Source organism: Scardinius erythrophthalmus (genome assembly GCF_964197995.2).
Source record: "Scardinius erythrophthalmus genome assembly, chromosome: 5".
NCBI lineage: Eukaryota > Metazoa > Chordata > Actinopteri > Cypriniformes > Leuciscidae > Scardinius > Scardinius erythrophthalmus.
In genome coordinates, this window is record NC_138225.1 from 48,783,889 (window position 1) to 48,801,511 (window position 17,623).

Here is a 17,623-nt window from a genome sequence, read left to right on the forward strand (position 1 = left end):
GGTATTTGTAACACTGATACCAGGTATCCTGAGAGGATGGGCATGGGTATTCATTTATTGATTCACCGTATTTTGCGTGCACCTGCGCGTTTCAAAAGTGTGAGAAGATGCGGACCAATTTTCTGCGCATTACGACTGAAGCCCAGTTAATTTATTACTGATGTGGACGTAGTAACCTGGTTCCCTAAGGATTCAATCCCAATCCCAATGGAGACGAAAACATGAATTTTCTGGTTTTCATGCTCTCATTAAGTTACAGTTAAAGTTAGTGAGTCCATGCTAACGTATATAGCTAACTGTTCTCACGTCATGTACAGTGTAGGTCAAAAACACATAAACAAAGTTCTACATTTAAGTGCCTCTCCATATTAAACTGGTTAAATGTAAATTAAATTAATCTTACACTGCGGTATATGAACAGTGTTGATCCTTGATGTTGTCATCTGCGATCGTGACGACCGTAACATGAGGCTTGCATTGTGATCTGTAAACCCTCGCTTCCAAATGAATCTTGTTACCCACCATATTTATTTAAAAATCTTTTATATATCCCTCCATGGCATACTTAAGTCCCACATGAATGCTCCTCGACAACAGGGGGTCCTTCTGTGTCCAAAATTGATCAAAAACACCTTGGGACAAGGTTTTCACACAGACGGCTGTCATTGTAAGTCAGTTAGCTACTCCGTTTAGTTGTCCGAGTTAGCAACAGTAACTAAGGGGGGCGGGGCTTACCAATAGGTTGATTATGCCGATTACCCTGAAAATGTAAACACTGTGGCTCAATGCCGCTATAAAAACATAGCTCTGTTCGTAATAGCATCCGATCCGCTCGACAACAGCAACAAAATCTCAACCAATGACATGAGAGTGGGGTGGAATTTTTTTCTGACCAATCGCAGACTTGGGTAGTGTTCAAGGAATCCCCCTTAACCCTCATTCACTATTCCCTACATTAGTCCACTAATACAGTTCACTTGAAGGAGTGAATGAAAATGAGTCAGCGAATTCGGACAGCAGTTGAACGTACACGGCTGTACACTCATTATGGCGGTGCAATGTGGGATAGAATAAGGGCACTCGATAATGTCCACTATGGTTTCGGACACCACTACAAAAGTAACCGCTATAAAATTGACTGTCATTCCTCATGAGGCATAATGCATTCCTTACTTTGCAATGTAATGGTCAGGGTTAGGTTAGGGTTAGTGATGCTATTTCCTTCTAATTCAACTTAAAAACGTAGTTACTGTCTAAATTTTTAAAGGTACAGTATGTAACTTTTGGCCCCTATTTAGCGTTTAAAAAACAAAACTGCATACATTTTGCGGAAGAACATTATTTTAGTTGTGCTTCGGCTCTGTGTGACTGTATGGATGAATACACTCACCTAAAGGATTATTAGGAACACCTGTTCAATTTCTCATTAATGCAATCACATGGCAGTTGCTTCAATGCATTTAGGGGTGTGGTCATGGTCAAGACAATCTCCTGAACTCCAAACTGAATGTCAGAATGGGAAAGAAAGGTGATTTAAGCAATTTTGAGCGTGGCATGGTTGTTGGTGCCAGACGGGCCGGTCTGAGTATTTCACAAACTGCTCAGTTACTGGGATTTTCACGCACAACCATTTCTAGGGTTTACAAAGCATGGTGTGAAAAGGGAAAAACATCCAGTATGCGGCAGTCCTGTGGGCGAAAATGCCTTGTTGATGCTAGAGGTCAGAGGAGAATGGGCCGACTGATTCAAGCTGATAGAAGAGCAACTTTGACTGAAATAACCACTCGTTACAACCGAGGTATGCAGCAAAGCATTTGTGAAGCCACAACACACACAACCTTGAGGTGGATGGGCTACAACAGCAGAAGACCCCACCAGGTACCACTCATCTCCACTACAAATAGGAAAAAGAGGCTACAATTTGCACAAGCTCACCAAAATTGGACAGTTGAAGACTGGAAAAAATGTTGCCTGGTCTGATGAGTCTCGATTTCTGTTGAGACATTCAGATGGTAGAGTCAGAATTTGGCGTAAACAGAATGAGAACATGGATCCATCATGCCTTGTTACCACTGTGCAGGCTGGTGGTGGTGGTGTAATGGTGTGGGGGATGTTTTCTTGGCACACTTTAGGCCCCTTAGTGCCAATTGGGCATCGTTTAAATGCCACGGCCTACCTGAGCATTGTTTCTGACCATGTCCATCCCTTTATGACCACCATGTACCCATCCTCTGATGGCTACTTCCAGCAGGATAATGCACCATGTCACAAAGCTTGAATCATTTCAAATTGGTTTCTTGAACATGACAATGAGTTCACTGTACTAAAATGGCCCCCACAGTCACCAGATCTCAACCCAGTAGAGCATCTTTGGGATGTGGTGGAACGGGAGCTTCGTGCCCTGGATGTGCATCCCACAAATCTCCATCAACTGCAAGATGCTATCCTATCAATATGGGCCAACATTTCTAAAGAATGCTTTCAGCACCTTGTTGAATCAATGCCACGTAGAATTAAGGCAGTTCTGAAGGCGAAAGGGGGTCAAACACAGTATTAGTATGGTGTTCCTAATAATCCTTTAGGTAAGTGTATGTTTTTTTCTCATAACTGAAAAAAGAGAGAGATTATCGTACTGCTCAAAACCTTCACTACTTGGTTTAAGAGAAACCAGTTTAGATGGAAAGGATCTCAAGCTGACTAGATGAAGACATTACTGTAGCTTTACATTAGTAGACGGTATTTCCTTTAAAATAAATAACAATAAACAATAAATTACATCATAAAATTCCCTTTTGTTTCTTGCTATTTTTTTATATTCCCAAAACTTCAAAGTCGGCATAAAATGGAAATTCACTTTGTCCATTTTTTAAATGCATGTTATTGATCTTATTGTGAATTCATCCATGCATGCTCGTAATTTTTAATCAAAATGTCAACTTGAACTTCAAGAGACTCCTCTCTGGTGATGTATGCAGGATTCTCCAATCATTTTGTATGCTTAAAAATGTAAGCTTACATTATTATCTGCCTCCATCCAATCAACAACCAATGGATAGAACCAAGTTCCTTCCTTACAGTTTCCCCCTTTTTCATTAATCCTTCTCACTTGGATGTACATCACAATATCGAACAAAAGATCTTTAATTACTTCCGTTACATCACTACTTTAAAACTGAAAAGTTTTTTTTTTTTAAATCCCAGATTTTCAATATAGTCACATTATTGTGGATGCCACTGTGTGTGTGTTTGAGGAGGTTTAGGGAGACAGAGGCACTAAAAAGCATACTTTCATATATTTGGCAAATTTAACGGGGGCGAGTTTGCAAATGCTACTTAAGGTAATTATTGATGTGCTCTGAGATTAATTCTGATTATTAGCTGCAAAAGTTTCTGATCAAAAATAAGAGATCAAAAGAAGCATTAAAAATGGTGCGGTATGGTTGAACACCTGTCCTTTTGTGCTCTTTCCTGCATTTTGCATCAATAAAAGAGAGAAAAAGAGATACAACAAAGAGTTTAAGCGAAAAGGCAAAAACAAAAGCAAGAACAGCTTCAGAAAAAGTGGTTTTGATCTACTGCAGCGTCGTGGAGGCGTAATTAAACAATATTTCTGGGCTTTGGTGGAGCCGCTCAGCATATGCCGTATGTCACCTCGCTTCATCATTGACAAGCACACCAGCCTCAGCAAATAAACCAGAGCAGGACCGGCAAATAAAGATTTATTAGACTTTTATATATTTATACCTTTTTTCGTGGTTTTATTCCACCCCATTAAATATATTTACATGGAAAACAGACACTAAATATAAGGCTACATCTTCTGCACTCACGACAGTTTTGCATGAGCTATGGCTCTTTTGTTACCGTGGTAACTACAGAGCAAATACTGGGCATTAATTATTGTTTTTCAGTTGTTAAACATGGTTGTGTATTAAATTGACTTATTATGGCACAGCCATATAAATTTGGGGCTAATAACCTGGAATATTTACTAAATTTGAAGAATAGATGCTTGCATACACCACCAGGAAGAAGAGAACAAAAGACAGCTGATGACTACAGTATGAGGGCGAATACTCTCAGACACACACACAGTCACAATAGACCCATTTCCTTCTTGTCTGTTTAGTATGTTTATGTAAATGTGTGTGTGTGTGTGTGGCTCTGGTGTGTGTGGGTGCCTGTTGGCTTCAAAGCAAGTTCATAGTGCAGAACAGATAAGCACAGCAACATTCGTCCTTGTATTTAGACGGTCTTTTCCTCTTTCCTTCCCTTCTCCTGCTCCACTGTATTGTCTAAATCGCTCTATCTCTCTCTCTCTCTGTGCTTGGATGTAGATTGCTAAGACAATATTGCCACCAAATTTGATTTCAATCTGACCAAAACAGATTTAAGTGTGGGGGACAAAATGTCCCCACAAAGATGGCAATATCCCAAATCCTTGTCCTTTTTGGGATTTTTTTGGTCCCCATGAGGAAAACAGCTTATATAAATTATACACGATGTTTTTTGAAAATGTAGAAAGTTTTGTGATGGGGAGGTTTAGGTGTTAGGGTTAGTGTAAGGTGATAGAATATACAGTTTGTACAGTATAAAAGTTTATACAGTCTATGGAAAATCCCCATAAAACATGAAAACCCAATGTGTGTGTGTGTGTGTTTGCTGTTTGGAGAATAGTGGTGCCAGTAATCATGCAGAGATAGTGATCTCGAGCTGATTAAGCCTGTTACGACAAGCTAGACAGACATTGTGATTGTGAGCATCTTTCTGTCTCTCTTCCTTCAAATGTAATTCAATCCAGTCCTGTGCTCCTCCCAACACTAACCAAATCACAACATCCCACTCTTTGTGTTAATTCATTTTGAGCAGAGCCAGAAGTTGTGTGTTTTGAAGGAGCAGAGATGAGCAGAGATGCAGAGCAGCTGTAATGAAGTCATGTTGCAGGGTCTGAGAGGACTCCAGGATAGCCCGACTCGATCTGGGTGGCGTTCACTGCTATCTAATTAAGTATAAATGCATTAGGGAGCAGTTAGACTGCCTGCCAACAGCTCAGAGACAGGCCCCTAAATCAGCCCGTTGTTGGATATAGTGCTGAGTCACCAAGAGAATTATGGGTAATACAATTTTGCTAACCATTTATTTGTCTGGTCATAAGTTGTAGTGGCTCATGACTTCATAAAATGACAGTGGAGATTCATTTGGAAAGGCCTGTTACTAATCGACACACCTGTGCGAGACAGCTGCAGTGCAGACAATATTAACACAATTACATATTTCAGCAAACAAACTCAAACAACTTAGCCAACTACATCAAGATGTTAGGTCTGGCAACTCACCATAGACACGGCTCAATCCGAGGGGCGGGATAAACGGCTGTCTTTCAAATTCCCTCTGCACGCAATAGGACAGCGCTTCAACCAACCAGAGCGTTTTCCCAACAGCGGAGCTAACGTTAGATGATAGATTCAACTTTTGAATCTGGCCGGCAAAACTACGAACACATCTTCCTTTTTTAAGAATGACTTAAGTGCCGTTCTTTGCTCTTTTCTCAAAGAAAAACTTAACTCCAAGTCCTCCAGAGTCGCGGCCAAAGCCGATTCGAAAGACTGTTCGCCAGCAGCAGCCGCCGCCATTCTTTATTTTCAAGTAGCAGGGAACCGTTGCAACTCTGTTGTCATTATGTTAAGCCCGCCCCGCCTACTCTATACACAATGTGATTGGCCTGACCCAATTTAGGTTTTTACAGCTCCGAAAGTCAACGGAGAGTTGCTAGACTGCCCTGGCTGCACAATAAATGTTGCTGCCGCTAGGGTGCGTCTAGATTTCTAGGCTACAAACAACTCACAACAGCTGCTCTTCACACTTCTTAAAATCATTCATTCATTTTCAAATCATTGATTTTTTTTTTTTTTTGTGTGTGCGTGTGGTTCCACAGGTATAGCATTATAAACAGTTCAAGTAAACTTTACTAAAATATATAGTAGCCCATACCTTGAAGTTTAAAAACAAGTAATGGGCAATTTGAGAGGTACATTTTAAAATAAGAAATAATGTGAAATATAAAGTCACACTGTGACATGAAGTGAACGCTGAGATATTGAGTCTTTGTAGTGAATTATAAAGTCAGAGTTATGTTAAATCAATTTATAAACTATATATAGTCAAAAGTCAAAATTCTGAGATTGCAGTAAATACAGTATATGGTTTCATCATTCATGAATAACAGGAACAAATGAGTAACGCAATATTAACATTCTAGTAACTACTATTAACTAACAAGAAACTCTGATTAATGGATTAGTAAGTAATAGCACAGTAATAGCAGGAGGTTCACTATTACACTCAAAACAATTAAGCCTTTTTTAAGATTTATGAATTTATAGTAAAATTTCATTCAATTTTATGAATTTATAGTAAAATTCAATTAAATTGAACTGAATAATCCTTACATATTATTCATATTATGAATTAAGAATTTGAAACGTGTAAAAAATAGAGCTTAATAAAACATTTTGTACAAATCTTAATGGAACAAGGGAATGGACCATTTCAGTTTATGTGATTCATATTCATAAATTAAAAAATGTTTAAATTTATGAATACGAATCACATAAAGGGAAATTTAATTTTTCAATTTTTTTTTATTAAGCTGTATTTTTAAATCTATTTTTAAATTCTTAATTCATAATATATAAGGATTATTCAATTCAATTTGATGGAATTTTACAATACCATTGAAATTCATAAATCGTAAAAAAAAGGTGTAACTTTTTTTTTTTTGAGTGTAGCCAATCAATAAATATTATTATTTTCATACCTCCCAGAGGACCGATATGAACTATACAGGTTCATAATTAATGCAAATAATGCATAATATATAATCCATTCTAAAGTGAAGATCGAGGTAACCCACTAGTAATGACTCAAGTATTACCAAATCCTTCAGAACCAATTATTTGGAACAGTATTCTAAAGTGAAAAGCATGATAACTCATACAAGTAATGACTGAAGTCATTGGAAGTTTTACAGGTTTTTGTAAGATTTTGATAGTAATTGCTTTTGACAGATTTGATAACACATGAGTCATTACTAGTGGGTTATCATGACCTTCACTTTAGAATACAGTTGTTCAGGGGGTGAATTGAAACAAGAAATATCATGATTTTGAGTTGTTTTGTTCAATTTCAATGCTGGTTTTGCCTTCAATCATTTTAAGTCGTCTTGAGGCGGCCTGGTTGAAAATCACTGAACTAGCAGCAATGTTTGCCAGAAGTTCATCACATATTGGAAATCAATATTTTAATCACTGTTTTTCTAAGCATACCTGTGATGCAATTAATAAATGTATTAACATAATTATATTCCATCATATTACTGTTGTTTTCTCTTAAAACCTTTTATGAAAGGTGATGCAATGTACAGTGAAAGAAGAGACACAAAAACGTGAAAGAGGAGGGAATGGGATCAGGAATGTCATGAGTCTGATTCAAACGTGCATCTCCCGCATCTCAACAGCGTGCTGCATATCCTTCAGACCTATAGTCTCTGATGCACACTGCATAACTTAACTGAATTTGCTCTTCATCTGAAGGCTTGACAGTTTGGATTCAGTGGCTCAGATGGAGAGCACTGGGCCGGCTGCGGAGTTGCTTGATAATTAAGTATCATTAGAGTCTCAGTCATTATTCTAGAGCTGCATTTACAGAGACAGGCCTGTGGGCTTCTGCTCCTGCTCATCTGTTTACTCTCTATATTAGTGTGTGTGTGTGTGTGTACTGTTTGTACAGCCTCATTACTCATGAGGCTTTCAGATCATACTAGAGTAAAGAGACGTCTATAGTTATTATAATCTCAAGTGTAACTTTAAACTTAGAGCAAGTTTGAGTTGTTGTTTAATGTTTAGTGCAGGGCTTTCCAATCTTTTCTATCAGCTAAACTCTTGTGACTAGACCCACACAAAATCTGTGACTACAGAGCTCAACGCCTGTCGTTCGTATAGTATAATGGTTAGAGAGTCAGACTGGTAACCTGAAGGTTGCGGGTTCGATTCTCAATAATACCGGCAACCTACTCTTCATTTGCTCACTGGGCGCCACAGCAAAACGGCTGCCCACTGCTCCGTGTGTGCACTATAGGTAACACAGAGGACAAATTCCACCTATTCTTGAAACAAGAAAGTTTAGTAATACAATTTGGTGACTTGTCAACTAACTTGGTCCACCAACAGTCTACTGACTGTAAGTAACTTCCCAACTACTTGTCAACTTAAAATAAAGTGCTACCCACAATTGACCAAGTTTGAATCCATTCGACAGAATTCCATGGATTTCCCCCTCAAAATCAGTGCAGAATTTTTTTTTATATATATATATATATATTTATATATTTATTTTTCCTATGACCTAAATTATTTTCTTAGACTTTTGGATATCAAATAATTATAAACCGTACAAAAATAAAACAAAAATATGACTTAAAATATTAGGACTGTCTATGGATAAAAAAAAAAAAAAGATTTCTGTAATTAATCACAGTTAATCACACCTAATATTAAAGGGGAACTATGCAGCTTTTTTAGCTTAATTTACCTTAACTGAACAGCTTCGGAGTCATTGGAATGGTTATATCACTTTTTTCGGGTTGAATGGTGGTCTTCTCGCACCCCCCCAACGCCTGTGAGCGGGAAAAGCACCCTTGCAACTTTGGCCTCAGCGTCAGGAAGTATCGTGTGATATCAGGTCTCTCGATGTAACGAATTGCTTTACGGCACTGCACACATACACTATCTAAACATTTATATGCTAGCCTTCTGTGTATCATACATACCTCAGTGGACATGGCTCCGTACGTTCACCGGCTTCTTTGAAAACAAATGCACATGACCAGCGGGAGAAGATGGGAGGGGGGCGAGTCGCCAACGAGTTTTGACGACAGTGTTGTCAAATATCTATTCCGAAGCTGAAGGGGGAGCTCTATAGAGAAACCCGAGAGCAAAAAGCGAGAAAACAGCGAAGAAATTGCCAAAACGGCATAGCGCTGCTTTAATCTATTCACATTGAAGCTGTCACAGTTACCAGCTGGTGTGCCCAGGCTGACCACCAGAGGGCATTCCTTCTCTGACCTTTGCCACTCAACCATGAACTTCAGTTCCCATAATCCTTTGCCTGGACTTATCACTAATTATTGCATTCACCTGTGTGCCATTACATTGTTTGTCTCACCTTATTTATACCATGTTCTCTCTGCCGTTTCTCATCACACGGCATTCCTGAGCACTCTCCCTTGTCTTTTGTTCTTCTGTGGATTGTTTGCAAGTGTTTTTGACTCTTTGCCTGGCATGACTACGATTCTGGATTTTCCAATAAAGCCGCGCTTGGATCTCACCTAGTCTCAGAGCTATCCGTGACAGAAGCTCTAAATGAATGTAGAAACAACATGAAGACAGATATTTATTTAACCTGTTAACCGTTGCCAGAGCGCGGGCGCACTGAAGCGTTTTTTTTTATAAATAGTTCAAAGTTACTATCAGATTTAATGTTATACCTTGACAAACTATACATCATTACAAAGATATAAGACTCAAGTTTCAGAATTTGACCACTATTGTATTCTGAGAAACTTATAGCGACAGTTATTTCTTAATTTGTGTCAGGAGTTATGAAATGAAAAAATGAGTCGATACCTTTGATATGAATTATGCGCGTCAGCCGCTTTCATTCATAAAAAAACTCCCGTGCCGTCGTCATGACAGCGATACACAAAACAACGTCCTTCCGGGCTTTTAGCTAAAAAATGTGCAGATTTGGAGAAATATTGATATATTCTCATAGGTTTACATCAGATTTCTATAGACAGGAATAATATTTATTGAATTTATACCCAAATGCGTCGATGTAATCATTATGAGCGTTTGTATACTCTGTTAATGCGTTTTCAATTCATACCAATAGCATGAGGGCGCCCTCGCCGCCCTGTGCACAGTATTAGAACATGAAGAAGTGCCATAATCATGTGACAATCCAGGAAGCCTCGAACACACACTCTGACACACACAGCTAACAACAGATCGCGCTGTAACTATGGCTGTAACATGGAGATACAGTCGTTTTGAAGACAATAAACATGTTTGCTATGATATTTGAGTTACCTGTGTTTTTCAATCCATGCCAGGTATTTCCATAATAATAGATTATATTTATAATGTAATGCTAATCTATATAGACTATCATTGTGCAGAACAGTATACAATAGTATATTTTCTGTCTGATTTTTTTATCTGAAGCCAAATTAGATCACAGAAAATTATTTAAAATACTCGATTTGCTTTATAAAGTAAGTTTATAAGCACAAACATGGTTTTAATCTCATAAATTGTCGTGTATTGATGGTGTGCTAAGCTAACATGCTAGCTAGCCCTAGGTGCACCTGCCACCTAGAAGTTATATTTTTATTATTTTTTGAATGCTTACTGAAATGTTTCTTTATTCAAGAAATGCATTTAAAACAGTTTAGAATGTAAGGGTGAACTTTGAGAAAATAAATTAGTGACTGAAACCATATGAATAGCATGTGAATAGCCAGTCGTTAGTAACTAATGCAGACAAAAGAAATGCATATTTAGAGCCATAACCTGGCTGGAGAGGTGTGAATGTGTGCAGGGGGAGACTGAGACTGAATGGGGCTCGTTTGCACCACAAAACAATAAAGACAATATACTGCATAGATGGTAAGAAGATGACACTAAATATCAGTAGCATTTTAGCATCAAATCAAAATAAAGTCACATGACATGGTCTTGAAAAACATTTCACTAAATACAGAGTTTTGGACTTATTATCTTAAGATTTTAAACATAAAATGTTTAGACATGTGGCATTAGCTGTAGTGCATTTCTAGACTGCTCCAGGGCCAACTTCAATTTTATTTTCATGAGGATATTTCATAAAAAATAATTTCTAATAACTTTACAAAACTTTGAAGCTATTTATAACCATTTTTGTCATTATGACAATAATTAATTCTACATTACAATAAACTGCCAGGTGTCAGCTTTCAAATGAGATCATACTTGTGCTTTTAGTACAAAGGGTTCATGAACTGTATCTGTTTCAGTTTGGGTATGTCATTTCTTGGGATTTTTCAAAAGTGGGGTTGCAGCTTAACAGGTTAAAGGACAAGTTCGGTATTTTACACTTAAAGCCATGTTTACAGATCGTTTCTGATGAAATAGAACGGTTAAGATTAAAATTTGGACACATGCTGCTGGCCCGAGAATTTTAGGTTTATTTCGCTTTCCCCCCCACCTACACAATGGCAGCCTATGGGCACTGGAACAATCCTTCATAAAACGCATTAAACTTTCGATTACAAAGACGTGGAACTCATCGAGTGGTCAGGGGTGTTCACTGATATGCTCACACAAAAAAATCGCTGCAAAAGATGCTTTCCAACAGGTGTTTTACCATTCGTTGTAAAACTGTGGATCTATTTTTCCAAACGTCTCACACCCGTAGATTCTTCCGTTGAGAGCTTGAATAATAGACACTCCAGCCCAGTTGGTGGCGATAATGCACCTTTGCCAATTGCAAGCAAACCACTGGCATTTCATTGAATACACAGAAGAAGCAGAAGAAGAAGCGGCGGAGTAATACCGTACCTCACACAGCACATCCAATACAAGTCAATGGAGTTGGACAAAAACTACGATAAAACCTGTTGGAAAGCATCTTTTGCAGCGATTTTTGTGTGAGCATATCAGTGAACACCCCTGACCACTCGGTGAGTTTCAGGTCTTTGTAAACAAAAGTTTAATGCGTTTTAGTAAGGATTGTTCCAGTGCACCTATACAGCCATTGTGGAGGTGGAGGGGAAAGCGAAATAAACCTAAAATTCTCGGGACAGCAGCATGTGTCCAAATTTTAATCTTAACCGTTCTATTTAATCAGAAACGATCTGTAAACAGGGCTTTAAGTGTAAAATACCGAACTTGTCCTTTAATTCAATTCACAATTAATATTTAACATTTCAGTTGCAGTTCCACAATAGGTCCGCACACTTCTGGCCACATGCAGTTCACACTCGGTTGTCACGTGTCCACCATCATCCCTAAAGCACTATCATTCAAAGTGAAGGTGACACTGACCTCATCACGTCCAATGAACATGTCATAATGAATAGCAGCAGTGGAAACAGTGGAAACTCTCTACTCTGGTCTGATTCAAACCCTGTGAGACGTGTGCTATGAGAAGGGCAGGTTAGAATGTTATTACACTATTCACTGAATCTCATCATCAAATCATTTGTCACCAAAGCACATATTGCCAGTGGATTACAGCAGCGGCCACAGGTCGCATGTGTGTGTGGTTAGTCAACCCTGCCAAGCAAGAAATGAGGTTCTGCGGCTCAGTATTGCTTTAAGATGGAGAATGGGAATAAGACAGATAACATGCCATATAACCTCTAACCTCTCCATACCAAACAAAGCGCTTATATCAGACACTAAGCATAGTTTAAATTAGAGAGAAAATAGAATATGGTTGCATGATATATCATGACTTAAAGGTCAGAGGAATATAGATGTGTCTACAACACTCACACTTGCAAAAATCAATCACTGATCAAAGATTGAATGGCGAGTTCACCCAAAAATGAACGCTCACCCTCCAGCCTGTGTGCTGATTTCACATTTTTTCATGTCCATCCATTCTGCACAGTCATACTGCGCAACCCGGTCTCTATAGCACTCATTGTGTGCAATTTATACGCCAAAATAAGTTTTTACGTGCATATGATACGCATGGGTAGGATTAGTCGTGTGGGGTGCGTGTGTATTACATGCAATAAAGTGCTTATCAAATGCACGCGAAAACTGCGTATCATATGCACGTAAAAATTCATTTTCACATATAAATTGCACGATAAACACAATCCGTGCAATAGAGATGCATTTTCATGCAACACGTGTAAGAACCAATGACGTTTGTTGTCAAACACATCTGTGTGCAGATCTTCAGTGGGACATTTAAAAAAAAATCTGAATGTGGGGACAAATGAGATTTCAGAGCTTTTGTGGAGGAGCAAATTATTAGTGTAACATGATTACGGAGTCCTAACACCATTTTTTATCAGCTTGGCACATTCAGGCGATTTATGCTGTTACAACATGATAGGTGGGAATTATCTGGTTGACAAGATGATCAGCCAATCGTAGGTGTCACCATTGCTGTCGCTGTTCATATTTCTGTGTTCCTCAACATATGACATCAGAAACCTTAGCAAATAATCCTTCCAACTGAATTGCCAGTTATTGGCTGATAATTTTTTTTTTTTACAGTTGACAAAAATAGGTCAGTAATTGACTAATGAATCAAATCTGCTATGAACTAACTCATTCATGAGTGAAGTAATTAATTACTGTAATTGAAGGGACTCCTTCTTTTGAGGTAATTGGATTAAATACTGTTTAGCACAATTCTATATAAAACAATAGTGGATTTAACATCAAAATTTTAAGTGTAATGTAAAGTGCAAATATTATTTGAAAAAAATAGCAGTTTCACGTCTATCCTTGTATTGCTCAACTGGTTGATATGGGATTTAGAATGTAATCAGTAGTAAGTAATGCAATACTTTTTAGAGAGAGTAATTAGTACAGGAATTGAATTACTCAGTTGAGGATATAATTATAGCTAGGAATTAATTACCGTCATTTTAGAGTAATTTATCCAACACTGCGCCAGAGTTTAAATCACACTGGGGCAAAATTGTTGTTGAGGAAAAAACAAGGAAAACTCGCATCGATCTGTGTATAAGTCGCATTTTATTATTTTATTAACGAATAATGTAAAATAGCAACGCCTAACATAATTTATAGTGGTATAAGTTTACATAAACAACATTTATTATAAATGCCAAGCCTAAATGAATTGATGAAATGAAAGTGAAAGTGTGCACAGCCACAGAGTCGAATCATGTTTCAGATGATACAAAACACAACTTATAGTCTGGAAAATACAGTGTTAATGCTTGGACCTATTTCAATTTAAACTTAATCTTTTTTATTTCATTGTTATTACCACAAAGTCAGTTTGTAAAAACAAGCACAAAACGATGTGTCTAGAAATGCAGTTAAAATGGAAGTCTTTAGTGCAACTGTAACACTTGCCCCATAGACTTCCATTGTAAGTGCTTTTCTGTCAATATACTGTTTTGTCTCATTATACAATCTGATATACTGTATTATTTTATTTATGAGTTAATTATTTCCTATCGCAGTCGACGGTATGCTGTCAATAGAGCTTGACTAGTATTTAACCTGTTTCATTCCTTTCAAGTGTCTTTGGTATTGAAGTGTGTTCTTTTTAAAGCAAACTCTGCCTCTTTTAGCTTTATGTACTCGTTGACCCTGAATCTAAATATGGCCACTATTAAGTGGCTATCTTATACGTCATTTGTGTATCAAAGCCACATGTCAAAACAAATGACCAAAACACCATCAAGTACACTTTGTAACACTGTGCAATCTGAGAATCAAGACGATGTGGACTTTAAAGCTAAGGACAGACCGCAGTTCAGTGTCTGATAAGGTGTATTTTTGTAGTCACACAGCTGTCCCATTCTCCTACACAAACACACACACACACACACACACACACGCACGCACACTCACACGGACACGTCGTGTTTTATGGGGATTTTCCATAGACATACAGTAGCGATTTTCATACTGTATATTCTATCCCTTACACTAACCCTAACACTAAACCTCCCCATCTCAAAACTTTCTTCATTTTACATTTTCAAAAAACATCACTTAGTATGATTTATTAGCTGTTTTCCTCATGGGGACCAAAAAATGACAAGGATTTCAGATATTGCCATCTTTGTAGGGACATTTTTTCCCCATAATGTAGGCTTTACCAGGCCACACACTCACACACACACACGTGCGGGCTCAAGCTTTTATCTGATCCAGACTGCAATTGGCCCTGAGATTTGCAAGCCTCTGCAGCGAAGCTCTTGTTGATTTGACCCGCTTTAATTAAACTCCATACAGTTGCACTATCTGTATGTGTGTCTTTCATTGAAGATTGCCTTAAAAATGAAATTCTATTGAATAGCTTGTTGAGACTCATTGAATGCCCTGTCCTGCGAGTGTACACATCCACTGATAGCAGTGATTTTCCTGTGCCGGAGAGGCCGTGTTTGACTGCGTGTTTGTGTGGATACAGTCTAGAGAAGCTAGAGAAGGACAGTGTGATGTCATTAGCAGAGCAGCTTTGAGATGTCAGGCTCCCGCTGATAAACACAAGCACAGCTGGATCTGAGGCCATTCACTGTTCTTAGTGCGCTAGCAGGGATGAGAGAGGCTTCTGGCTGTTTCTGTGTGGAGGGCCTGAAGAGGGATAATAGATAGATGAATTAAGATGTTCTGCACCCCTGGGCGAAAATAGCCATTAAGTAATTTACCGGTTATGCAGTATGTTCGGGATAACCCGGGGTTTCATGGGATATTTGCAATGATTAAACAGATCTTAGATGCTGAGTGGTCAATACAGTCGTGCTAAAATACTCAATATAGAAACACCTGTTCATCACATCACTGCAGCAACAGTTGAATAACATTCTGTTACTGTTTACATGTCAGGGAAAATATTTTACAGTATTAATCATTTTTCAGATCTTAAAATGCACTGCCATTCAAAAGTTTGGTAAGATTTTTTTATATTTCAAGAAAAAATGGTATCTTGTGCTCACCAAGGCAGCATTTATTTGATGAAAAAACAGTCAAGCAGTAATATTGTGTCATTTTTTTTACAATTTAAAAGAACTGTTTTATATTGTAATATATTTGAAAATATAATTTATTCCTGTGATCAAAGCTGAATTTTCAGCATCATAACTCCAGTCTTCAGGGTCACACAATCCATCAGAAATAATTCTAATATGCTGATTTGAGACTCAAGATTTTTTTTATTTTTTATTATTATCCACGTTGAAAACAGTTGTGCTGTTAAATATTTTTGTGGAAACCGTGATGCATTTTTTTTTTCTTTTCAGGATTATAACAATGTAAACTTGTCACTTTTGATCAAATAAATGCATCAACGCTAAATAAAAGTAAAAATATTTCCTCAATATGTTTATGTAATTAAATAGTATTTAACAAATATTATTGATAAATAGTATTTAAATGTATTTATATTGTCATCCAGCTTTAAACATTTTATAATGGTTGTTGTGACTATAATTCAATCAAATTCAAGGCGCGTGTACTCAGCCAACATAGTAATGGATCGCCTGATTCAATAGATATAAATGATTTTAACACTGGAAATGTCTGAGAAAATGGATCACCTAGAAACTCTCCTAATGGCTTTCCTCAGTCACCATACACCACTCACACTCATGGACTGTCAGTCATCATCCAATGAATTTTGATTTCAGACATATATGGGCTGATGGTTTTGTGTATGTTTGATATTTCCATGGCAAAATTGCAAACAGTATTGCGGGCCTTTCTTTCATTAATGCTCCGTTCACTGGACAGAGACGCAGCTCTACTGCCACCCTGAGCATTGTTGTTGATACTACAATATCTCGAATTTAAAGGTCCCGTTCTATGCCCCTTTTCACAAGATGTAAAATAAGTCTCTGATGTCCCCAGAGTGTGTATGTGAAGTTTGAGCTCAAAATACCCAACAGATCATTTTTTACAGCATGTTTAAATTGACATTTTTTGGGGCTCAGAAAAACGAGCCGTTTCAGTGTGTCCCCTTTAAATGCAAATGAGGTGGACGACACAGGGGGCGGAGCTTCATGAGCTCGCGCTCAGTCTGTCAGGAAAAATTCATCTCACGGAATGATGATAATATCAGAAACTCTCAGTAACGGCATTTCGAGTCGGACAATAATGCCTACAGAGTCAGATTGCTGTATAGAGATGAAACAGGTATGGTTTAGTAGTTTAATTACGGTTATTATAACGTATTTGTCATCTGCTTGTAGGCTATGTATCCATTATTTATTAATAATAGCCTACAAGTCTGCTGTCTGAATGATGATCAAACATGTACTGATGAGTTTAATAAAGTTTATTGTACATCACACAAAAGATGAAGCGTCAGTTTTACTTCAGAAAATCACCGTAAGAGCTGAGTAAACACAGTAGGCTAAGTTATAAGAAGTGTGCAAGTAACGTTAGCCAGTAGAGTTGAGGGAGCATTCCTGCGGGCGGAGGTTAGTCAAGAAACGGTTCTGGTGATGTCACTAATGCAGGATGTAGAGGGGTGTAGTCCAATCGAGCCGTTTTTTGTAGTCAACTTCTGTTAAATAAAATATCTCGCTTGGCATTGAACTTTGAGCTTTATAATTTTACAGATATTATTTATACTCTAACAGCAACATCACACACTAACTAAAGTTTGAAACATGGAATCGCATGCAACGGGACCTTTAAGTTTTCTGACCAGTCAGAAGTATTTCAAGGAGGTATTGAGGGCAAAACATTTGTTTACAGCAGTAAAAAAAATAAAATAAAATAACCAACAGATTTTATAAACGTTAAATGTAGATGTCATAAAATATATCATGTTTAATAAAAGGTAGGCCTACTTCTCAATT

The 17,623-nt window shown here is 37.7% G+C and overlaps 1 protein-coding gene across 1 annotated transcript in view; it reads left to right on the forward strand.

Moving 5' to 3' along the window:
- lhfpl7 (LHFPL tetraspan subfamily member 7) overlaps positions 1-17,623 on the forward strand; it is a 161,498-nt gene that overhangs the window by 141,076 nt on the left and 2,799 nt on the right. The gene's annotated exons all lie outside the window — the stretch shown is intronic.